General features: G+C 37.5%; 1 pseudogene; it reads left to right on the top strand.

The window, feature by feature from the left end:
* LOC143640236 (lysine-specific demethylase 5B-like) overlaps nucleotides 1-24,653 on the top strand; it is a 53,121-nt pseudogene extending 28,468 nt beyond the window's left edge.
* Nucleotides 24,654-26,139: the final 1,486 nt, after the last annotated feature.

Here is a 26,139-nt window from a genome sequence, read left to right as displayed (position 1 = left end):
TAGCAATAAAGAAAATCACCTACAGTCCCTTTAGCCCAATGCATGTAATTTAAAGAATACAGCAAAAATTTATTGACAACTTACTATGTGCCAAGCTGTGTGCTTTGCCTTGGGAATGCATTTGTTGTATATTAACTAGTTGCATGTAAGTTAGTATTATGAACTTCATAGGATTCTGGTTTTAATTCTCCCTGGTTCACCTAGCACTATAAGCATGCTTCATTCAGCATTTAATAGTCTATCAAATGAATATGACAAAACTAAATGGTTTCCTTTAGTAATTCTGGGTATTTAAAGCTGGGGTCTTCCTCAGTTCTAAATAAATGCTATAGCAAACACTTCATCCATGTTGATCTCTGTAATTGAATTATGTTCTTTGAATGATTGCTGAGATCTAATGTTCTCATAAATAAGAATATTTATTCCTTACCCTACCCCCACAGGTCCATCAATTTATGGCACTCCATCTTTACTTGTGTGTGTGTGTGTGTGTGTGTGTGTGTGGTGCTGGGATTTGAACCCAGAACCTTGTACATGCAAGGCATGCACTCTACCAACTGAGCTATATTCCCAGTCCCAACATCCAGCAGTATATATTAATGAGCCTGTTTTTCTTTATTATCACCAACATTAGCTAAAATGTTTGTTTATTTAATTGGCTTATGTTTATTCTCCATTTGAATTTTTAGGTCTTTCGTTTCCTTGTATATTATAGTATTTGCCAGTTTTTGCTCAGCCAATTCTAGTGACTTGCAACCTATCTATGGTTGGCTTTTTATTTTAATTAAAAGATGAAAGATGTTTAAGTTACTTACTTGACTGTGTACTCAAGTCAGATATCAACAGATCCTTGACAGTCTGGTGCCTTTTTATAGGGCATTCTGCCCAAATTAATTGTTCTTTTTGTTCATACTCTGCACCCTTGTCTCTTTTTTTAATCATCATTGCCTACTTTACTCTTCTTTTCATATCTAGTAAAAAAAATGGATGGACTCAAAGACAATGTGTTCAAAAGCCTCTTGAAGTATAAAGCATCATTCTAAACACAGATGACCATTATTTTTATACTGTCCTCAACCAAGTTGTGTACTACATTTCTGATAAGACAAACATTCCCAATTTTTGAATATCAGCATTTTACATTCTTTAGCTACTTTTTATAATCATAGCCAGGTTCATGATAGAGGAACATGAATTCTTAATTTTTTTTTTTTTTAGAATTTAAAAAAATATATATATATTTTTTTTTTTTTTTAGTTTTCAGCGGACACAACACCTTTCTTTGTATGTGGTGCTGACGATCAAACCCAGGCCACACGCATGCCAGGCGAGCGCGCTATTGCTTGAGCCACATCCCCAGCCCCTGAATTCTTAATTTTTATGTTGCCGTTTCTTTTCTTTTTTTGGTAACCAGGATGGAACACAGCATGTATTACCACTGAGCTTCATCCTTGGCCCCTTTGTATTTTATATTTTAAGACAGGGTCTCACAAAGGTGCTCAGGTTGGCCTGGAACTTACAATCTTTGCTTTAGACTGAGTCTCTGGGATTATAAGCATTGCACCATTGTACCCAACTCTTAATGCTCCTTAATTATAAAATTCCTTTTAGAAAATAAAGATGTTTCCTGAATTGCCTGGGATCAATTATGGAATGATATGGAGAGAATCTTCCCTTAGAAGTCTGGTCCATGATTCCTGTCATTAATTTACCTAGTTACATCAGTCATAGGCAGTTTGTAAATGAGTAAGAAAACTCACCTTTTCCTCCTATTATATTTTTAGATGGTTCCCACAGAACTGGTGGAGAAAGAATTCTTTCGATTGGTAGGCACTATCGAAGAGGATGTCACAGTGGAATATGGAGCTGATATTGCTTCAAAGGAATTTGGAAGTGGTTTTCCTGTTCGAGATGGAAAAATCAAACTTTCACCTGAGGACGAGGTAGGCCCAAGTAGTAAGGAACTTTTAGTTTGAGGGAGACTTGTGCATTTAAAGCTATGATTCAGCATATCCTTGATCTAAAGAGCCTGCTACTGGATTAATAGCATCCTTATTATTATTATAATTATTATTTTTTAATGGGATCATTTTTTTAAACCTTTATTTCACTTATTTTTATGTGGTGCTGAGGATCAAACCCAGGGTCTTGCACATGTGAGGCAAGGGCTCTACTGCTGAGCCACAACCCCAGCCAGCACCCCCAACCCCAGCATCCTTATTATAAAAAATGAAAGTCCATGTATGTGGCTTGAAAGTTTAAGTACTTATTGAAATTCTGTTTGGTCCTTGAAGTAATTTATTATTAATTTCAGCAGATCCTTAATTATCAGATTTTTAGTGATTTCAAGAAAAGTTGGAAGACAATAGAACAATTCTAGTCCTAATTGTACCACTACATTTTATATCATGGTGATAAGGGAAAATAACTTTGCCTTCAGATTGTATAACTTAATTTCTCCTTCTGAAGAAAATCTAAGAGTTTTATTTATTTATTTATCTTAAAATTATGTCTATGAGTCTATTGTTTTCTACACCATCAGGTTTCTTTAAAAAAATTCTATCCTGTTAGGAAGTAAACAAAAAAATAAATATATAAATATATTCTAACACACACAGGAAATGGGTAATCCTATATCTATAGCTTGATGAATTTTCACAAACTAAGCACACCAATGTAACCAGCAGTCGAATAAGAATTAAGAATCCGTGCCCAACTCCCCCTTTGCCCTCTCTCCTTCATTACTTTACCTCTTTCAGGATAACCACTATTCTGACTTCCAATACCTAAGATTACTTTGCCTATTTTTGAACTTTAGTATCTCTGTATCCAGGGTCTTGTTAGATTACCCAGACTGGCTTTGAAATTGCAGTCTTCCTGCAGCAGCCTCTTGAGTCACTGGGATTACAGCCTTTTCCACCAATCCTGGAACAAGTCCATTTATATAAAGCTTTAAATGAGGCAGAACTAATCTACGGGCATCCTAAAATTGAGCATGTTGACCCCTCTATTTCCCACTCCCTTTTATTTGGAAGTAAATTATTTTCCAGACAGCCTTTGGAAATAGAATTCTAAAGTATTAACATGGTACAGCTAAAACTTTACCCTCATTTTTCTTATTTTTAGGAATATCTTGATAGTGGCTGGAATTTGAACAATATGCCAGTGATGGAGCAGTCTGTCCTTGCCCATATTACTGCTGATATATGTGGCATGAAACTCCCTTAGTTGTATGTGGGAATGTGCTTTTCTTCATTCTGTTGGCATATTGAAGACCATTGGAGCTATTTCATCAACTACCTGCACTGGTGAGAAATCCCACATAGAAATTATAAGCAGTATGTAAACCGGGTAGAAAAACTTTCTGTTCCTCTCAAATATGTCTCAGCTATGTTTGAAGATTGTTGAGCTAGTTTTTTTCACTGCTATTATAATAGGCATCCTATTAAGGCAGTAGTAGTTTATAAAGCTTCCTAGAAAGTACATGGATCCTCTAAATTGTACACTGTAGCCTGAGAAGTGTAGCCTGTTTTTGTGGAGTAAGTTTTTACTCATAGAATGGTTAAAAAGCTTTGGACTGTACTTTCCTATAGAAAATTGTATTCAATGGCAATTTGGGAATAGAGGCAGGCTATAGGTACATAGTATCTTCCAGGTCCTTGGGATGCCAGCTTCCTTTTTGTTGGGTGGAATTCTGTCACCACAACACTTTGAGGGAACCTCATCCTTGTGTCTGTGAATTTTGTGGATGCAGATACTTGGACCTCTATTCTCAAAGCCATTTCTTCACATCTGTTTTTCCCCCTTTATTCATCTTGCTTCTAAATATAAAAATATTTGAAGATTCATAATTCACTTAAATCCTTATATAAGGAATTCAAGAATGTACCACAAGAAAGAAGAGATGGTATATATATGTATGGCATCAGTTCTTCCTCCCTGGGCAGTTACTCCCAGTTGTAAAGTGAAGATGATATTTATCATATCTCACAGGGATGTTACAGATTAATTGGTTGACAATTGAAAATGCTTTGAAGAATAACAGCTTTTTAGAAGTGCTAATTGCCTTATCATTTTTGATGTAACCTCATCTGTCAGAATGGGCAAGGGAAGAGGAAGATGGAGAGTTGCCATCTCTTGTCAGTTGCTGTAGGAAACCGTGGAACTTCATATCCTGTAGATCCCTTATTATTAAAAATTCTGAATATCTGCATTTTTTAAAGGGTTAGTTAGTTAAAAGTGGGAGCTGGGAGAGGAATGGACCTCAGCTAGAAAGTCTCATGCTTACACTTATACTTGAAGGTAGAAAATGCATTACATATGTTCAGATCACATTTATAATGATACTTCCTCAATTTGAACATTCCTTTGTAACTAAGTCTTACACAGCAAGGTCTGAAAAATACGAACTGATTAACATTTTGTTTTGTGTTGGTATTGCAGATTGATTTATTTTTATAATCTCTTTCCAGGGGTGAGCCAAAAACCTGTATGGAGTCCCAGGGTATGCTGCTGAGCAGCTGGAAAATGTAATGAAGAAACTAGCTCCAGAGCTCTTTGTGTCCCAACCAGATCTCCTCCATCAGCTTGTGACCATCATGAACCCCAATACCCTGATGACTCATGAAGTGCCTGTATGTTCTGGTTAATCCTCCTATCACTCCGACTTACTAATTCACCACTTATTCCCTATTATTTACTTTTTAATGAAGTTGATTTGGTTACCTGTTTTCCATGGGATACTTCATAGCAGAAACAGGTGCTTGATGCAAGTTGGTATTATATATATAGCATTTACCCAGTGGGGGTAGTCACTCAAATACCACAGAAACTGATTTGTTGCAGCTAATACCTGGATAACTGAATGGCCTTGCTTTGCCAGAAAAAAAAGTGTGATATTTTTCTTTTTTTCTTTTTCATTGTTCATTCAATGGCTTTAGTATATTCATAGGTTGTGCAACTCTCACCACTAATATGTTCTAGACTGAATTTTTTTATGACTTCAGTCTTACAATCAATAAAACAAAAACTTTTTTTAAAAAATATTTTTTAGTTGTAGTTGGACACAATACCTTTATTTTATTATTTTTATGTGGTGCTGAGGATCAAACCCAAGGCCTTGCACGCTCTACTGCTGAGCCACAACCCCAGCCCTAAAACAAAAACTTAAATGATCTGTCAGTATACATAGTTTACTATGAAAATGGCTAGATTTTGTTATAAAGAGAGTGGTGTTAGAATTCTTTATATTCTGTCCCTATTTGAAAAATAATTATATTGAATCTTTATGATCTTCATTTTGAATGGTGAACCAAACTATCATTCTTAATATAAATTATTTATATTGTACCCCTATCCCCAAGTTTTATTTTAAGTGAAAATTTACTTCTAGGTCTTGAGCTTGTTCAGGGCTCCCAGTCTTGACTTGGAAGGTGCTGTGGATATTTTCTCTGAGATTGCTGTTACATAAAGTAACATTCATATGCTTGCTTTCTTTTGGATAATACTCTGAAGATATTTTGGGAGTCTATATTGATTTTTTTTTTTTTTTGGTGCTTGGGATATAACCCAGGGCCTTGTGCACTTGTGTATACAAGGCAAGCACTCTACCAACTGAGCCATATCCCCAGCCTGGGAGTCTATATTGAGATGTATGGAATTGAAGAGTCCATCCTAATTAGCTAAATAAAATGTAAATGATAGACTAATAGTGTTAAAATGAATTATTTTTATTTTTATTTTTTTTAATTGTAGATGAACACAATACCTTTGTTTTACTTATTTATTTATATGTGGTGCTGAGGATTGAATTCAGTACCTTACATGTACTAGGCAAATGCTCTGTGACTTAGCTACAACCCCAGCCCTAAAGTGAGTTCTTGATCTTGCTGTGACCTAAATTTTATCTGTTTTGGCGTCACAAGTTAGTTAGTCAATGGGAATAGACTGAAAAGACATTTCATTGAGGTATCATAAGTTATGTATGGGCTATAACTGATAAAATAATGACCAATAAGTACTAAAATTCTTCCATACTTTCATTGTTAGTACTTTGCTCATTTATCCCTGCCCCCCCCAATGTGGATTGGTCTTGCCCCATTTGTCAAAAGTAGCTTGCTCAATGCAAGACTTGGCTCTAGTTCTTTAATATTTGAGCAAATCATGCAAGACTACATTCTGGACCTACAGAAGTAGATGAATAAGCTGGGTGCAGTGGCTCACACCTATAATCCCAGTGATCCAGGAGGCTAAGGCTGGAGGATCACAAGTTCAAAGCCAGCCTCAGCAATTTAGTGAGGTCCCAAGCAGCTTAGTGAGACACCCTGTCTCAAAAATAAAAGGGTCTTGCCAATTTGCACTCCTGAGTTTAATGCCCTGTACCCCAAACAAACAAAATAGATGAATGAGCTCCTTGTGAGCTCCTTGTGCAATAGGGATTCACAATTTAAGGGGAAAAGGGACAAAGTTTAAGTAGAAAATGGAAAGGGTAGTGTGGTTTGTTAGTGTCAAGTAGACTATTGAGATTCAGAAAGGGCTTATAAATTAGATGCCATCTGAAGTAGGAGTTTGAACTTCTGCTTATCAGTGTTTGGCAAAGAGTAGGAGAGGAAGAAAGTAGTTCAGATAGAAAGGATTTTGCTCATGTGACACAGTCTGTCTTTATGAGAACCCCAATAGAGTCATTACCATGCATATGTCTGGGCCCCATCACTAGAATTTCTGATTTTTTGGGGGTATTGACCACAGTTGGAACAACCATAAATTCGAGATACAGAGGCTTAAAAAGCTGTGTGCTCTTATGTAAGTTCAGTGTAAAAGTTGTGTGCCTTGAATAATACAGGTGCTTTTGGTGTTTGGTTAATCCAAAGAGTGGAATGTTAGGAAGTAAATTTGAGATCCAAATCAGGAAGAGCTCTGTATGAGATTCCTTAAAAAAATATATATATATATATATATATATATATATATATATATATATATTTTAATTGTAGTTGGACACAATGTCTTTATTTATTTGTTTTTATGTGGTGCTGAGGATCAAGCCCAGGGCCTCCCACGAGCTAGGCAAGCGCTCTACCACGGAGCCACAACCCCAGCCCTATTATGATATTCTTGAAATAGAATCTTCAGCTGGTGGTAGGTTATCCTGTTTGGGGCTAATGAAATTACATTAGGATTTTTTTTAATGATATCAGGGATGCTTAACCACTGAGCCACATCCCCAAACCTTTTATTTTTAAATTTTTTAATTTTTTAAAAAATTTTGAGACAGGGTCTTGCCAATTTGCTTGGCTTCCAGAGTATGCCCTTGAATTTGTGATCATCCTGCCTCAACCTTCTGAGATAATGGGATTACACCATCATACTCAGTAGGATATTCTTTATGGTAGCTGTATTTAGAAAAATGATCAAAAAATCGATCCTGGATGTGGTCAAAGTTTTGTATTGGAAGCCATATTTTTTGTTCAGAGTAACTAACAATGGTAGCCTGGGGTACTTGCTCCATCTTGTGGCAGAAATTAGGTGACATTCTATCTATAATTTTTCTTTTCTTTTTTTCTTCAGTTTTAACTGGCAGAAAGCTTCATGTTTTGGAGAATCACCTAATAGTTTATGTCCAAATTATCTTTGGTGAGAGTGTAATTGAGAACCTCAAAAATCTCTAATTGTCTGTCTTTTTAGGTTTATCGAACAAATCAGTGTGCTGGAGAGTTTGTGATTACATTTCCAAGAGCTTACCACAGTGGTTTTAACCAAGGGTTTAATTTTGCTGAGGCTGTTAACTTCTGCACTGTTGACTGGGTATGTAATTACAAATTAGTGAGCTTTTTCTAACTGTGGAAATGGAATATAATGCTTTCAAACCTGCCCTGTGTATTGTTACTATAACCCATTGATGTTCAGCTGGACAGTCTGCAAATTGTTTTCCAGTCCATAAAGAGATAAGGCTCTTTGTACCACATTGTAAATCAAGCATATGTAATAGAATCACAAATATTTAATTCCACTAACTTTTTCTTTCTTTTGTAGCAAGACTTTATTTTTTGTTGTTGTTGTGACTTTTTGTTTGTTTGTTTTTTGTTTTTGATTATTGTTCTTTTGAGATGGGGTTTCACTATGTTGCCCAGGCTCACCTCAAGTTCCAGGGCTCAAGTGACCTTCTTTAGCCTCTTCAGTATCCTGACTTAATGATGAAAGGAGGCTATTGATTAATATTCTGCAACTCTGGTCTGAAACTTTGTCCATACTGGTTTAAATTATTCACAGTATTGCAATTTACTGACACATTTGGTTTCCTTTAGTTATAAAGTTGAATACTTTAAAAAAGTATATTTTAGTTGTTGATGGACCTTTTTTTTTAAATATGTGGTGCTGAGATTCCATTGCCTTCATACATGCTAGTATGATATTTTATAGTGTGATATTTGGTGATATTTTTAATACCACTTTTCAACTAAGGTACCCAATATGCTAGATCTTTGAGATCCAAAGATATATAAGGTCTGGGTCTAGTCTTGGTATCTTAGTCTGGTTTTAGAGTTGATAAATGTTTTAACCCAGAATGCGACATTTGATTAACTGATAGTACAAGTTAGAAGTTTTGGGAAATAGAAGATGAGTGTATCTCCTCCTTTCTTTCAACACAGCTGCCATTAGGCCGACAGTGTGTGGAGCATTACCGCCTGCTTCACCGTTACTGTGTGTTTTCCCATGATGAGATGATATGTAATATGGTGTCTAAGGCTGATGTACTAGATGTTGTAGTGGCTTCAACTGTTCAGGAAGACATGGCCATTATGATTGAAGATGAGAAAGCCTTAAGGGAGACTGTTCGTAAATTGGTAAGGTTTCTCCTCACCTAATTGCATGTCATCCGGGTATAACTTATTAAAGTTCTTACACACTTTAAGAAGTCTTTTTTAGTGTATTTAATTTCCTTGAAAGCCATTCTAGTAGATGTATAGTAATATATCATTTTTGTTTTTATTTACTGCCTAACTTATTGTGGACTTATTTGCCACCTATTTCTCTATCTTTGTATTCAAATGTTTGTACCCCTCCTTTAAAATATTTTTAATTGTAGATGGGCATAATACCTTTTATTTTATTTTTTTAAGTGGTGCTGAGGATAAAACCCAGTGCCTCACAGTGAGCCACAACCCCAGCCCATATTAGGCCCTTTTTATTTATTAAATTAGATTATTCTAAGAGTACATTATATATTGTGTATACCAGTCCTTTATCAGATAAGTGTTCTGCTAATATTTTCTCCCAGTCTGATTTATCTTTGGTTCTCCTAGCACTGTCTTTCACAGAATAGAATGTATTCATTTTAATGAAGTCCATTTTATGTCTTCCTTTGTTGTTGCTGTGCTAGGGATTGAATCCGGGGTTTTGTGCATTCGAGGTGTGCACTCAGCCAACTTAGCTATATCCCCAGCCAGATTTCTTCCTTTTGTAGATCATGGGGTGGGGGGTGGGGGGTATGGGTCCTACTTTCCTATCTTTGCTGCATCCCCAGCACTACCCTCCCCCCCCAGGGTTTTTTTTGTTGAGTTGCTGGGACTGGTCTTGAACTTTAGATTCTCCTGTCAGTCTCCTGAGTGGCTGGATGATAAACGTGTGCCACCACTCCTGGCTAGAATCTTATAGTTTGAAGACTATATTTAGGCCTTTGATCCATTTCAAGTAATTTTTGTTGTGTAATAAGGTATTGGTCAAAGTTATTTTTTTTTCATGTGGATGTCTAGTTGTTCCAGCATCATATTTTGAAAAAAGTATCTCTGTTCATTGTTACCTTGGCATATTGGTTGAAAATAACTTCATACATATGTACATCTGTCCTATTGCTAATGCCATATGCTCCTCATTATTGTAATTTTCTAAGAAGTTTTAAAATTTTGTATCTTACAAAACCACCCCTGCCTCCCCTACTGGGGGCTGGGGGTTCAACCCAGGGTGAACGCAAACATTTTAACACTGAGCCACATCACCAGCCCCTATGTATTTTGCATTCTGAGCCAAGGTCTCACTTGCAGTCCTCTTTATTCACCCTCCCAAGTTTCTGGGATTACAGGTGTGCACCACTTTGCCTGGTTTACAACTTTGTTCTTTATTTTAAAAATAGTTTTGTCTCTTTTATTTTCTTTTAATTAGCTGATTGATTTCTACAAGAATGACTCATTAGGATTTTGTTTGGGACTTTATTAAACCTATAAATAGTTTGGGGATAATTGATACTTTTAACAATACTGAGTTTTTTAGTTCATGAACATGGTATAGTTATGTTTTTCTCTTTTTTGGCGTTATTATAAGTGGCACTTTAAAGTTTTTTATTTTCTAATTGCTAACATGTAAAAATACAACTGATTAATTGTATTCTGCAACCTCACTAAACTCACTTTTAATTTTTAGTAGATTTTTTTTTTGCGGGGGTGGGGTGGGGTACCAGGATTTAACACAGGGGCACTCAGCCACTGAGCCCAGCCCTATTTTATATTAGAGACAGGGTCTCAACTGAGTTGCTTAGCACATTGTGTTGCCTAGGCTGGCTTTGAACTCACGATTCTCCTGTGTCAGCCTTCCAAGCCACTAGGATTACAGGCATGCACCACTGCGCCTGGCCATTTCTAGTAGATTTTTTTAGTACCTTTTTTGTTATCTTTTTATGTGGTGCTGAGGATCAAACTCAGTGCCGCACACGTGCGAAGCAAGCATTCTACCACTGAGCCACAACCCCAGCCCTCTAGTAGATTTAAAAACAAAAAACAAAAAACAACTGTACAAGTATAGGCTGTCAACGATTCTTTACATTTTTTTTTAAAGAGAGAGAGAGAGAGAGAGAGAGAGAGAGAGAGAGAGAGAATTTTAATATCTAATTTTTAGTTTTCGGTGGACACAACATCTTTTTTTGTATGTGGTGTTGAGGATCGAACCCGGGCCGCACACATGTCAGGCGAGGGCGCTACTGCTTGAGCCACATCCCCAACCCCTCTAATAGATTTTTAATGGATATCTTTGGGGACAAGTCTTCAAGTAGAATTTAGTTAATTTTTTTAAAAATGTGCCTTTTTTGGGTGTATGCTGAAATGTTGACTCTCTGAGGTCCATTATGAATTAGTTGCAGGATATCTACCTTCCCCTGATACTTTATAGTTGGAGAAGCTATGCCCAGAGGATTTAAGTGACCTACTAAGCTCATACATTAGTAATTGTAGCTAATCTTATTTTAAACAAAAAATTTCACCTGTCTCCATTCATGACATTCTCAATTATAGATGTAAGACCAAAAAATTACATCTTTATAAAAAACATTAATTAGCATTTTCCTTACTCTCCTTGTTTTTGTTGGTCAATATATTTGCTAGAAGTGAAATAGCCAAAAGGTTAAAATAAAACAGAAGGCTCAGGACTGGCATTTTCAAGTTGGATTTGGATCTAGAAGCAGATAATTAGAATAGGTGGTAGAGTTTAGGCTTTGAGTGGCAAAAGATACATCCCACTAGGGCCCTCTAAAAATTGGATGGTGTAGGATATAGGTGAAATTCACTGCTTAAGACTATTTTCCCTTGAGAGTCTTACTTTGAAATTAGTCTCTTCTATTACACACATTTTATAACCTCATGAGATAATGATATCACTGCAGATAACTTTTTCTGTAAAAAATTAAGAGACCACTTAGTAAACAGTTACTACTTGGGTATCTTTCCCACTTGCTCTTTTATTTTTATTCTTTTTATAGATTATCCAGGAATATCACTATGAAGCTCTATGTAGCATTTTCTCATAAATAGAAAGCTTATCTATTTCTTTTATCCCCATCTTTGCTGAAGACGTGGACAAGGCCATTTTGGAGTAGGATAAGCAGCTACTCATTGTTAGTACATTCTGTTTTTATACTTAGATCAGAAAAGCCAAACATAAGACCTTATGTTATTCAAAAAGGTGGAGGTCCTTGTTACTTTGTATTCCACACATTTTTGCCCTGCTTCTGTATTTTGGTAAGACTTTTTTTTTGTTTGTTTAGTCTTGGGGGCAAGAAGATTATTGTCCTTTAGACGTCTCTAAAGTCTACTTCATTTTAGGGAGTAATTGATTCGGAGAGAATGGATTTTGAGTTGTTGCCAGATGATGAGCGACAGTGTATAAAATGCAAAACAACATGCTTCATGTCTGCCATCTCCTGCTCTTGTAAACCTGGCCTGCTTGTTTGCTTGCATCATGTAAAGGAATTGTGTTCCTGTCCTCCTTATAAATATAAACTGCGGTATGTAAGAGGAATGATTTCCCCCCTTTATGAATAGCATGGAATCTTTATTAAAAGCTCAGTGATCTTCTTGTTCTTGGGCTAAAATGGTAAGTATAAAACATTAAGTTTTCTCCAGAGCCATGTGTCTCAAAGCTGTCTGGTATTCTCTTTCCAGTTATCAATACACTCTGGATGATCTCTACCCTATGATGAATGCATTGAAGCTTCGAGCAGAATCTTACAATGAATGGGCCTTGAATGTGAACGAAGCTTTGGAGGCAAAAAATCAATAAGAAGAAAAGTATGTGGCACAGAAAGTGGGGCTTGCTGAATAGCAAATTGGGGCTGATTATGATGCAGACAACTTAAAGTTATCAACAAAACAGATTATTAGAAAGAGCTGAAGTCATCGTTTGGTTACCACCTCTGTGCAGCCAGGTTTCTAGAGCATTGGCAACACATTTAAAACCCAAGAGTGAATAAAGCAGATGCCCTTACATCAAAGTGATGACTTAGTATATGAATTGTGCTTGATAGTTTATTTAACAATATTGTTAGGAAACACAATAACCTTTTACACCTCTTTGTTTCAGAGATGAAAGCATTTTACATTTCACATAGAATCTTGGGAAAGCTTTTATTTATTAATTATTTTGTGGTATTGAAGCTAGAGGCACTTTAGCACTGAGCTATATCCCTATCTTTTTATTTTCTTCCTTTGAGATAGGGTCTTGCTAAGTAGTCCACATTGATCTTGAACTTAGAGTCCTCCTGCCTCAGCCTCATATACATACAGGTGTGTACCATCTTGAGTAGATCTTAATATTTTCATATTGAAGACCACATCTAAACAGTTGTTTAAAATCTTTTTCTCCAGCCAGGCGTGGTGGTGCATGCCTGTAATTTCAGTGACTTGGGAGTCTGAGACAGGAGTATCACAAGTTTGAGGCCAGCCTAAGTGAGACTGTGTCTCAAAATCAAAAGGGTTACAGGGATTGTAACTTATTGGTAGAACCCTTGTAACTGGGATTGTAACTTATTGGTAGAACCCTTGTCTCACATGTGTGAGGCACTGGGTTCAATCCCCAGTACCTCCTGCACTGCACCCCTGCCAGTCAGTTTCTTGCCCAGCTGCCACCCCCACCCCCCACTCAAATGAATAAGTTTATTTAAGTAATCAATTTCTTTTTACGTTTTGGTATTGGGGATTGATACCAATGGCATCGAAACACTGACCCACATCTTCAACCCCCTTTTTTATGTTTTATTTTCAGATAGTCTCACTAAGTTGCTTAGGGCCTCGCTAAATTGCTGAGGCTGGTCTTGAACTTGCAGCCCTCCAGCCTCAGCTTTTCTCAAGTTGCTGGGATTGCAGGCTTATGCCATTTTGCCCACTTCAAATGAACAAATTTATTAATGACCATTGCAATAGTGTTCAAGTTATGTTTATAGATAAGAGTAGATAAAAGCAATCTCTCCCTCTCAGTTCTATGACAGTACTACTAAATATAATAATTATAAAAAGGTGACTTTTTTCTTTATTCCTAGATCTTGTCAGCTTTAAGTCTTTAATTGAAGAATCGGAAATGAAGAAATTCCCAGATAATGATCTTTTGCATCACCTTCGCTTAGTCACACAAGATGCAGAAAAGTGTGCCTCTGTTACCCAGCAGTTGCTTAATGGCAAAAGGCAAACTACGTATGTACTTCTGATCATTTTTGTCACCTAAACTTGGAAACCTGTTTTAACTGATTTTTCCTTCTGTCCCAGATTTCTTTGACATTGGAACCTGTGAGTGATGAATAAGGTTCTCATACAGCTTCCTTGGACTTTTTTTTTTTTTTTGCAGATATCGATCTGGTGGAAGAAAATCCCAAAATCAGTTGACAGTGAATGAACTCCAACAATTTGTGACACAGTTGTATGCTCTTCCATGTGTCCTCAGTCAAACACCACTGCTAACGGTAATTATAGAGGATGTGTGGGAGTACATTATTAATTCTGTGTTCTGTAAATAAACTTTAATCATTAAATTCTCTTTCCTAATTACTTTGTTCATTTATTTCAAATAAATTTTAATATACATTAAAATTGGGCGCACATAAAGAAATTATAATATGTCTGTAGAAGAGAGAGAAAATTCAAAATTTTTATTTTGAAAGTGACCACCAGCTAGTTCTTACAGTTGGTGTAAGGTAAAAAAAAAAAAAAACAAAAACAAAACATAGTCTCTGTTTTAGCAAGAAACTTGCTACAGTTGGCTTATGTTAGTTGCCTCATTTACTTATATTATTAGTAAAATCAAGGAGGGATGATGTCAGAGGATCACATTGAATGTGAATTAAAGATTCTAAGTCTGAAAGGAGCCAATTCCTGAAATTACTTGTTTATTTATTAGCAATTAAACTCAAGGGTGTTTAACCACCAAATCATATCCTAAGCCCTTATTTTATTTTATCTTTTTCCAGATAGGGTCTTGCTTAGTTGTTTAGGACCTTGCTGAGTTGCTCAAGCTGGCCTTGAACTTGGGATCCTCCTGTCTCAGCCTCCCAATTTGCTGGGTTACAGGTGTACACCACCACGTCTGGCTTTGAAATTACTACTTTGGTGGGACAGCTTGTAATTTGTTGCATTTGCACCAAATGCAATTTGTTTTTGTTTGCTTTTTTCCTTTTAGGATCTCTTGAACCGTGTAGAAGACTTCCAACAACACAGCCAGAAACTACTCTCTGAGGAAATGCCTAGTGCTGCTGAGCTACAGGACTTGCTAGATGTTAGCTTTGAATTTGACGTTGAACTTCCACAGCTTGCTGAGATGCGGATACGCCTGGAGCAGGCCCATTGGCTAGAAGAAGTTCAGCAAGCTTATCTAGATCCCAGCTCCCTTACTTTAGATGATATGAGACGTCTCATAGACCTGGGAGTGGGGCTGGCCCCATATTCGGGAGTGGAGAAAGCTATGGCCCGGCTGCAAGAACTGCTTACAGTGTCAGAGCACTGGGATGACAAAGCCAAGAGTCTTCTCAAGGTCAGGTAAAAATAGTAAACCCATATCCCTATCTTGGGGAAGGTTGGATGATAGTTACATTTTAAAGCACAGAGAGCATATTTGTTGGCATTTTGCAAGTGTTCAGTTGCTAAAATGCATATAGAATACATGTGGAAATATCTTAGATATTTTGGCCTACTTTGCAACTTAGGTGAAGAATATTATTATTATTATTATTATTATTATTATTATTATTATTATTTTATTTTACTCATGATGAAATTAATGATTTAAATGAACTACCTCTTCTAGGGATAAGATTTAATGAAATTTTTCTGGATCCCAATGAGACTGTCTTCAAGAGAAGAAAACACTTACAAATAGGTGGAAATGTTTAAACCAATAAGAGGGGTGTCAGGAAGTCTTAAGAGAAAGAGCTGAGAGATAACATGTAGATAATGCAACTTTTCTATAGAAACAGGACTGTACATTTGTGCTGTTGATTTAGTAAATCAGGATACTTTTATCTGTTTTTGAGGTTTAGATTTAGATTATACACAGGCTAACCATCTGAGGGAGAAGAGAGAATGAAGCTTCTTCCTGCTCTTGCTGTTTCTGATAGATTTTTGTTGGTCCTCTTGACAACATAAAGCATTGAAATTATCTAGGTTATAGACATTCTTTTGTAATCCTAAAATAGAGGTCTTTGAACAGAGCAATTTTTGGTACTCTGCTTTGAATGTGTTAATATCCTGTAGAATTTCACTTTGTCCTTAGTGAAACTCTCAATTCTGACAGTTTATCTAGTTTAACGTAGAAGAGATGTCTGTCAGTAAGTTGTTTACCTTGTGCAGATGGAAGTTTGAGTTTATACCATCATAAGATCAGGTCCAAGTAGAGCTTAAATGCTTTACTGAATCATTTGCTTTTTAATCCTATTTGTGATTATAGAGCAATTAAAGTTTAATTTTATATCTAATAACCAGTGCCATTTGCATTTGCAGATTTATTTGCCATACTTAATTTCTTATTTTTTAAAATGAGGGTTTGTTTTAACTTTAAGAAAAATGAACCTTCATAGAAAATGCTGAGAAGTCTTTTTGTTTAATTTATGTAGACCACGGCATTCGTTGAACAGCCTTGCTACAGCTGTAAAGGAGATCCAGGAGATCCCCGCATATCTGCCCAATGGTGCAGCCCTGAAAGATTCAGTGCAAAAAGCCAGAGACTGGCTTCAGGATGTCGAGGCTCTGCAGGTTGGTTTAAAAACAAAAGAAAATGTCCCAGATTTGTAAGTGCATCTATGAAGAGCAATAATTGACAAGCAGGTTTTTTGGGGGGAGAGGGTGTGTGTGTGTGTTTGTGTGTGTGTGTGTGTGTGTGTGTGTGTGTGCGCGCGCACGCACACATGTTGGTTTTTGGATTTTGTTTTTTGGTACTAGAAATAAATGGAATAGAACCTTCAGTTAGTGGTAGGCAGTCCTGTTTTGGAGTAATAAAATTACAGTAGGATATATATTTTTTTGGTATTAGGGATTGAACCCAAGGGTCTTAGTCACTGAGCCACATTCCCCAGCCCTTTTTATGTTTTATTTTGAAACAGGATTTTGCTCATTTGTTTAGGCCCTTGCTAAGTTGCTGAGGCTGGCTTTGAACTTGGGATCCTCCCATATCAGCCTCCTGAGTCACTAAGATTACATGTGTGTGCCATGGCTCCCAGCTAATAATTGACATGTTATTAAGGATGGTGTGTGGAATCTTATTTCACTGCACAGATTGTTTTCTTTTTAAGAGTTGAGACCCAAATACTGATTCTTTTCAGCCTTTTGGGATATACTTACCTGTTATTATCCTGACCAATTGGATCAAATATTTAAAGCATAGACAATTCAACCCACTTTTTGGAGTCTTTCTTGAGTACTTGGTTGCAGATCAAGGGAAAAAAAAGAAAAGAAAAAGTTGTTGAGAGAAAAAGGTTATCCTCTCACCCCCCCCCACCAAAAGAAAATGGGTTTCAAAGTTATATCCAAAGTAATTATCACCAATTAAGTAATTATGTGGCCTTTTGCTAGATGTTATTGACTTGGATATAAAGTTTTAAAAAGAGAGTTATATTTGGGCTAGGAATGTAGCTAAGTGATAGAGGCCTTGCCTAAAATACATGAGCTCTTGTGTTCAATCCTCAGTACTGTCTGCTGTGTTTCCTTCCACCCCCAACTCCAGTTCACTTGAAACATTAGTAAGGTTCAGAAAAACTGCCTTCTATGATTTACCCAATTTTTAGCTGGATAACAATTTGAAAAGCAGTTGGTGGGGGAAATGGGTGTCTTCTTTTATCTTTGTAATTATTGTAGATTTGATGGACCTTTTGAGGGAGGAAAAAGAGCCTCAAGCTTTCTTTTCAGATTCTAGTAATAAGACACTCTTGTTTTCTAAATATTTGTGTAATTTTAATTGATGCTTATTGACCACTTGTTAATAAGAAATACCAAATGGGACATTTGTAGATAAATGTTTGCAACAAAATATCTGGGCCTCTGTTCTGGTTAACAGGGCTTAAAAGAAGATACATTGTTTGAGGGATATTATGTAATTAAAATGTAATCCTAGCAAGACAAAAGTATTTTACATGCATGTAAACGCCCAAGGAGTTGTAGTTGCAGGCTCTTCTCAATAGTTGTTGATGTTATAGTAATTAGTTGTAGTCATGGCCCTCTTTTCACTCAGTGATTGGTAGCAACCAGAAGGTGAGGTTATGCAAATGGAGAGGCTAGCTTGTTTAAATCAGAAAGCAAGGAAATGCTTCTGGATAGGTATATTGCATTCATTTCTTTGCAATAGTGTCCTTAAGACCAAAAAGCAAGTTTTGCTTCTTATTTGAAAAAAAATAGCCTTGCCTTTTCTTACATAGATTTGATTAACAACAGGAAACCAATCCACTTGATAGTTAGATTATTTATTTTAGAAGGTTATGGAGTATTCTTTTTCCTGCCTCAGCCTCTGGAGCCACTGGAATTATAAGCATGCACAGCTGTGCCCAGCTGTGGGAGGGCTGTCACATCATGTGACCAGCGTTTTTCCCTCCTGATCGGTTGAGGCACTATCAGTCATCCCTGTTGATCTGGCTATTTTTAAGTGGCTGAAGATGGTAGCCCCAATCTTGAGGGTAGTAAAAATGCAGCCAAATGTTTCTCCATGCATGGGCGTGCCTTCCTCTTTCCCCAGGAATTGAGTTACCTTACCTGTCCTTGTAACCCTGCCCTTCTTGACCTTCATTGGATGGAAATTTCTAAAGAATCTAGAGTCCCCCCAATAAAAGTCCACTCCAAAACATGCTCACTCTCTCTCGCCAGCCTCTTTTGATATTCCTCGCTTCCCCGCTTAGGGAGCTTGAGGCTGAGGGCAGAGGAGCCGAATTTAAAGGTAAATGTGCATTTGTGTTTTATTTGATATCTTAGGAAATTCGCTTGAGAGATCTCTAGTTTAGCTGCCTCCGCTGGCCGTGGCCAGTACCCAGCCACTCCATATTCTTCTGAATAACAATGATAGGAATGGCATGTGACTCATGAGTCAATGCTTTTATTTTAAATGTCCATCAGAAATTTATGCCCTAACAGATTCATTTCTTTAAGAATAAATATAAAAGAGCATAAATATTCAACTGCCCAGTTTACCCTGTTGTCCTAGAAATGTCGTTTAGGGTTGTCTAATCCATTGCACCTATAGCTCTTTTTATTTTTTTTCTTAAAGTCATGGAGTTCTCCCCATCCCTTCTCCCCCCCCCCTCCCTGGTTTCACTGTCCAGTCTAATTTTCCTGAGTTATGCTCCACCTTCTGGATTTGTCTGGTTAAGAGATTCTTTGTGGTGTGTTCTGTCTTCTATAGTTTCAAAGTTAGTTTCAAAGCCTTGCTGGATTTGAGTTAAATATGTTTAACTCGAGTAAATACATCCATATGTGAGGTGGTGATGTATCTGGAAGATTGACCATTAGCCATGTTAAGTTTTACCATTGTATTAGAGCAACACTGGTGCAGTTCATCCCCCATAACCTGATGCTTTTATTCTTCTTCCAGTTTGGCATTATCATTCTCAAATTGTGGTTCCTGGACCAGCAACATTAGCATCACCAGCAGCAGCAGCATCACCTGGGAACTTGTTAGAAATGCAAATTCATGGACCCTTCCCTCACCTACTGAATCAGAATGTCTGGGGATGGGACCCAGGAAACTGTGTTTAAACAAGCTTTCCAGATGATTCTTATGCATGCTAAAGTTTAAGAACCACTGGGCTTTCTCAACTCAGATTTTAGTTTCCTGAATAATTTATTCTGGGTTACTTTAATTCATCATTGGTGAGTGGATTGGAGAAAAATACTTTTTTGTTGCTTTTTAAAATATAAGTCAGCATATGAAAGGCTTGGGTCACTGTAAGCTTTTATTTCTGTTGAGTTTTTTCAGACAGTCCATAGGGACCAATGTAACAAGTCAATGTAGAATGACATAAATAGAACAAAGAGACACCACAGTGTTTGTCATGTTGACATTCCATTGGAACATCTGGGAATTAAACATGTTGAAGTCACAGAGTAATTTGAATTGGTCCATTGATCATGGACCATCTGAATTATTCTTTCCTTGTTTTACATGGAATATTTTTTTTCTTCCCTAAATTGCTGTAATTTTTCTTAATTTATTAGGCTGGAGAACGTGTGCCAGTGTTAGACACGCTCATAGAACTTGTTACAAGAGGTCGATCTATCCCAGTTCGTCTAAATTCTTTGCCAAGACTGGAATCACTAGTAGCTGAAGTTCAGGCTTGGAAAGAATGTGCTGCTAATACATTCTTGACTGAAAATTCTCCATATTCTCTCTTAGAGGTAAGTTTACAGCGGACTCACTTGGAAGCACTAAAATCTCCTAGCTTAGTAAAATATGTGGTCTATCATATACAAAAATCACATCATTACATATGAATCTGTGTTCTGAATTGTTTTTAGCAATCTTAAATTATTTTTGGATACCTGTTGGCATTCAGTGTCTAAAGACCATGTTCTCATTTAAGTTCCTCTATCTTTGTTGAAATTGTACTTTTAAACTTAGTTTTACATTACTACCAGATTAGAAAGCACCTATTTCATAAAGTGCTTTATCTGTACTTTTTTATTATATTTTTTTCTAAGCTGATGCTCATGCACCATCACTAGAGTCTGTGATATATTGCATATTTTTTTAAAGAGAGAGTGAGAGAGGAGAGAGAGAGAGAGAGAGAGAGAGAGAGAGAGAGAGAATTTTTTGATATTTATTTTTTAGTTATCGGCGGACACAACATTCTTGTTTGTACGTGGTGCTGAGAATCGAACCCGGGCCGCACACATGCCAGGCGAGCGCGCTACCACTTGAGCCACATCTCCAGCCCTATATTGCATATTTTTACCTATTTAATTGAATCTGGAATCAAAGTAAATATTTTGTAAGCAATCCTGTCTTCCTTTCCTTTCCCCATTCTTCCTTCTTTCCTTTTTTTAATAGACTAGTCTTTTATTTAGCTTTATCTGAAACCCATTTTGCTGATGTTTGTGCTTTGTCCCACATTAGGTGCTGTGTCCTCGATGTGATATTGGCCTTTTGGGATTGAAAAGGAAGCAGAGAAAGTTAAAGGAGCCCTTGCCAAGTGGGAAGAAGAAAAGCGCCAAATTGGAGAGTTTGAGTGCCCTGGAGAGGGCTTTAAGTGAAAGCAAAGAGACTGCTTCAGCTGTGCGTAGTAGGGTTTTTTCTTCTCCTTTATTATTGGAATATTATTTATATATATATATATATACACACACACACATAGTAGTTGTAGATGGACAGAATGCCTTTATTTTATTTGTTTATTTTTAATGTGGTGCTAAGGATCGAATCCAGTGCCTCACACATGCTAGGTGAGAGCTCTGCTGCTGAGCTACAGCCCCAGCCTTGGGAAGGATAATTTTTAACCCTTTCAGATATACAGGTATACTGGGAAGGCAAGTAGAATAAAGTGCTCAGTTTTATTAGAAATTGTCAAGTATAAAAGATTTATACTTCCCAGGATACCTGGCATGGTAGCACATGCCTATAATCTCAACTACTTAGGAGGCTGAGGCAAGAGTGTCACAAGACCAGATTTGGCAACATAGACTATCTCACAAAACAAAAACAACATCATCATAAACAAAACCAAAAAACCTGACCAACACAGAAAGATGTCAGGGATGGGGGGAATTAGCTTAGTGGTAAAGTGCTTGTCTGGCATTCACAAGGCTCTGGGTTTGATGCCCAGCACTGCTTATCTGAGTCTGACCTGCATTTAGTAAAACTGTTGATTCAAGATATCATCTTCAAGTTAATGAGTCAAGTCAAGCTCATGTTCAATGAACAGTATTAGGTAAAAGAAGATAGCTGCATGATTTGGAAGCTGTTTTTGTGTGGCTCTGGGAATTGAACCCAGAGCTTTCCACATGCTAAGCAAGCACTCTACTATAAAACTATACTCCCAGCCTGATTTGGATGCTTTTATTGGCACAAAGTATGGCCCATTACAGAGCAGGAATACATCACCTGTTGCTAAAGGATGGGATAAGTTCTGGGAAGGGTGAACATCATAGAGGTGTACCCTTACAACTAATAGGGCTACAGTGTCAGTAGGCAGTATAATCTTACAGGAACACTGTCATATATACAGTCTATTGTTGACCATAACATTATGTAGCAAGCAACCTGATGTTGGAACGTGACTGGATGGGTTCATCTTTGCGCCAGAGCACCTTTTCTCCTGTTTGCTTTTTTGTAGCTCACTGACCTCTTATGATCGATGTGGGATTGCATTGGTTTATTTATATATTTGACACATTGTTTCTTTGGGGTATATGTATATATTTCTGCAACCCAAGCACTATTTTGGTGTAGTTACTGTAGTTCTCAGATATAATAGTGAACTACACTATTATATCTGTGCTTCATTTTTGTAAAGACTGAGTCATAGTCCCTTTTCCCTGAAATGCATATATGTCTGTCTGAAACTTTGTGTGTAGTCAGTCTCTGCCCATCTAGTCCATGGACTCTGGTTTAAGAGCTCCTCCTATGCACGCATGGCAGAACCCTGAAAGGTCAGTCACTTGATTTCCATTTTTTGGTTACAAGAGGACACCTTGTTATTAGATAACATATATATTGCTGAACATCATGTTCATTTTCAATAAGATTTTTTAAAGAAATATATCACAGGTTTGTTACTTAGTATACTTTTGGAACTATTTTTTCTTGCCCCCCCCATAGATTTTTCTTCCTCAATCTCAAAAAGAGACAATAATTCATTCTGGTCTTATAATTCATGGTGTGACTGAAGGAGGATGGGTGGATATGATCACTAGGAATGGTTTCACCTTTGACAAATTAACATTTTAAAGACTTGAGAAAATAGAATAGGTCCTGCATCTGATAGCTTTTTAAAAAAATCTGTTTCCCTTCATGTATCTGTTTTCTTTTAGTAATGTGCTAGAGGAAGGCTTTAATGGTCCAGCTTTTGATTGAGGTTATGGCCAACTCTGACATGGTACAAATTTGAATTTGCCACCTTTATACTCTACTTTTACTTCATGATGGATAGTGAATAAATCTGTAATGCTTGGGCTTGCTTATTTACTGGAGGCCTTATAGATAGAAAGTGCTTTATTCTCTGAATATAAAAAGTTTCACTTGTGGGCAGCTTTAAATGGTCATTTCAGCTTAATGACTATGAAGTTGATTGTGTTTGTTTTCAAGACAAGGTGACTGAACTCTGCTGGGTGCTGGCTTTCTTTAATAAAGAAGAAAGGCTTTATGAATACATTCAACTTGCTGCAGAACAGCAGCTTTGCAGTTTACATGTTGTTGTGTTTGCATTAAATGATCTTAGTTTAGTATGCATGTGTACATGTAATAAAATCTGAGCTGGACGTGGTGGTAAACACCTGTATGAGCAACTCTGGAAGCTGAGGCAGAAGGATTAAAAATTCAAAGCCAGCCTCAGCAATTTAGCAAGGCTCTGAGCAATTTAGTGAGACCCTGCCTCAAAAAAAAAAGGCTGGGGACATGGTTCAGTGGTTAAGCACCCCTGAGTTCAATCCCTGGTACGGAAAAGAAAGAAAGAAGGAGGAGAGAGAGGGAGGGAGGGAGGAAAAAAATAAATCTGGTTAAAAGGTTTCTTTTTTTTCTTTTTTAATGAGGACTCTAGTTTCATTGCCTGTAATTGCTGTACTCAGCACACATGGAAGACCTCAGCATTGAAGAGCAGTTAGACATACACTAGTACTATGTAATGGCTGGCCTAAGAGACCTCTATCTCATGTACCTTTCTAGAAGAATGCAAAAGCTAATGGGACTGAAAACAAGTGGAGAGCCTCAGAAATGAGCTCACATGGAGTATAGAAAAAAGTCTCTATTTACAGAGAAGTAAATTTTCTAGGAGATAAATGTACATAGATGTTGGATTTTTAAGAAGTGATGTATGTTAAGTAATTGCTCATACTGTGCTTCCTATGCCCCAGGCAGAGTGATATATCTCACGTATCACAGCTAATCATCATTGCGGTCCTGTGAGGTGCACACTATTTTCATCTCTATTTTATAGAGAGTGGAATATGTTCCCCACAGTTCCTTGCACTACAATGTGAGGCTGAGCCAGGCTTTGAATGCAGATAAATTACTGTGGGGCCCTTTCTGTTAACTACTAGGACCTTGAGTTCTGGGGAAGTCAATTTCTTTATGATACCATCCTCTCTTTTCAGATGGCAACACTTGGGGAAGCTCGCCTAAGGGAAATGGAAGCTTTGCAGTCTCTTAGACTTGCCAATGAAGGGAAGTTGCTGTCACCTGCCCAAGATGTGGAGATGAAAGTCTGCCTATGTCAGAAGGCCCCAGCTACCCCTATGATCCAGTGTGAACTCTGCAGGGATGCTTTCCACACTAGCTGTGTGGCGGTACCCAGTATTTCTCAAAGGCTCCAAATCTGGCTTTGTCCCCATTGTCGGAGGTCAGAGAAACCTCCATTAGAGAAAATTCTTCCCTTGCTGGCCTCCCTGCAGCGAATCCGAGTTCGCCTTCCTGAGGGAGATGCACTTCGATACATGATCGAAAGAACCGTGAACTGGCAACACAGAGCCCAGCAACTGCTCTCGTCAGGGAATCTAAAATTTGTGCAAGACCATGTGGGCTCAGGACTGTTATATAGCAGATGGCAAGCCTCAGCAGGACAGGTGTCAGAGACCAACAAGGTGAGTCTGGACTCCTCAGGTTTTGGGAATCTCTGTACCTTTCTCCTGATCCTGGTGTCACTAGCTATGGTGTCACTGTTTGTTCCCTTGGTAATCACCTTGTGTTACCAGCACTCGTGGCACCTACAGCTTCCTACTTGAAGGATGTGCTCATCTGCCATATCCTTTTAGTTTCCTCTGCTCCTAATAGTTGTTGCCTAGGCATTCCATTTCCACAGAACAAATGTTCACCTTTTCATATATACAAGTATTTTTTTTCCATTTATATGTCTGTTAACCCAAATGTGTATTTCATGTGTGTATATATCTTTTTTAAAAAATTTTTAGTTGTTAATGGACCTTAATTTCATTAATTTGTATGTGGTACTGAGAATCGATCCGAATGCCTTGCATATGCTAAGCAAATGCTTTGCCACTGAGCCGCAACCCCAGCCCATATGTGTGTATTTTAAATTATTGTTTGACTACAAATTTGGCACCTGCCCCTGTTTTCCCTCATGGAATTTGCTGAGAGTGGAAGAGCTTTTGCCTTCTGTGTATTCAGCCTTTGAGAAAGAATAATTTTTGGAAGTATTGGAGTCCTTTATTTCTTCAGTAGAAAGGCTGTGGGTTTCAATACCTTGTGCATTCTTTCTGCCAAAGCCAGATTCCCTGACCATCACTGGAAGGGGTAGGCCATTTTCTGTCTTCCTCCATTGAAGCTGCAGGAGAAGAATGTGAAGATACCAGGAAAGCACAGTCAGAATGACAATAGTCAGTCTTTTTGATATTACTTCTTAATTGGCCTAGTAAAAATTAGAAAATTAGATCATGCCAAGCACTGATGAAGATGGAGAAAAATAAGACCATCAAGCCTTATTGTGGCAACATAGATGGAGTTCAACTGCTGGGGAGAGTGGCTGGTCTTACCTGCTCAGGTCCATCTCATGTCAGTAGTTCTGTTCCTGGCCGTCTGTTCCTAGATATCTCTCTAAAGAAATTCTCATTCAAGCTCCTTGTCCATGTTTGAGAATATTTATCTGAGAGTTATTTGTCACAACAGAAAGTTGAAGGTAATCTTGGGTTCCATACTTTGGGGAACAGATGTATTAAATGTGGGAGATGCCCACAGTGAAGCACTCTGAGGCACTAGAAAGTAATGTATGTAGCAACATAGAGGAATGTTACAAACAGTGCTGAAAGAAGAAAAAAATGATATCAAACATATTAATAGATGCCTTTGAGAAAATACCAGGTTATATACAAATAAACGATATGTGATGTGCAGGATGGTTCGTCTTCCTCTCTGTTTCCACATGAAATTGTGCCAGATATTATTAGATGCATCTTCCTCAAACCAGTTTCCAGCCCTGAGTTTTCCTCTTTCCTTCCCCCCACCTTTCTTTTTTGTACCAGGAATTGAACTCAGGGGCGCTTAACTACTGAGCCACATTCACAGCCCTATTTTGTATTTTTTCTAGAGATAGGATCTCACTGAGTTGCTTAGCACCTCACTTTTTGCTGAGACTGGCTTTGAACTCATTATCCTCCTGCCTCAGCCTCCCAAGATGCTGGATTACAGGCATGTGCCCCCACGCCTGGCCTTTTTGTTTGTTGTGGTGGTGGTGGTGGTGATACTGGGTATTGA

This window comes from Callospermophilus lateralis, unplaced genomic scaffold (genome assembly GCF_048772815.1).
Source record: "Callospermophilus lateralis isolate mCalLat2 unplaced genomic scaffold, mCalLat2.hap1 Scaffold_139, whole genome shotgun sequence".
Lineage (NCBI taxonomy): Eukaryota > Metazoa > Chordata > Mammalia > Rodentia > Sciuridae > Callospermophilus > Callospermophilus lateralis.
This window is presented reverse-complemented; position numbering and strand designations above follow the sequence as displayed.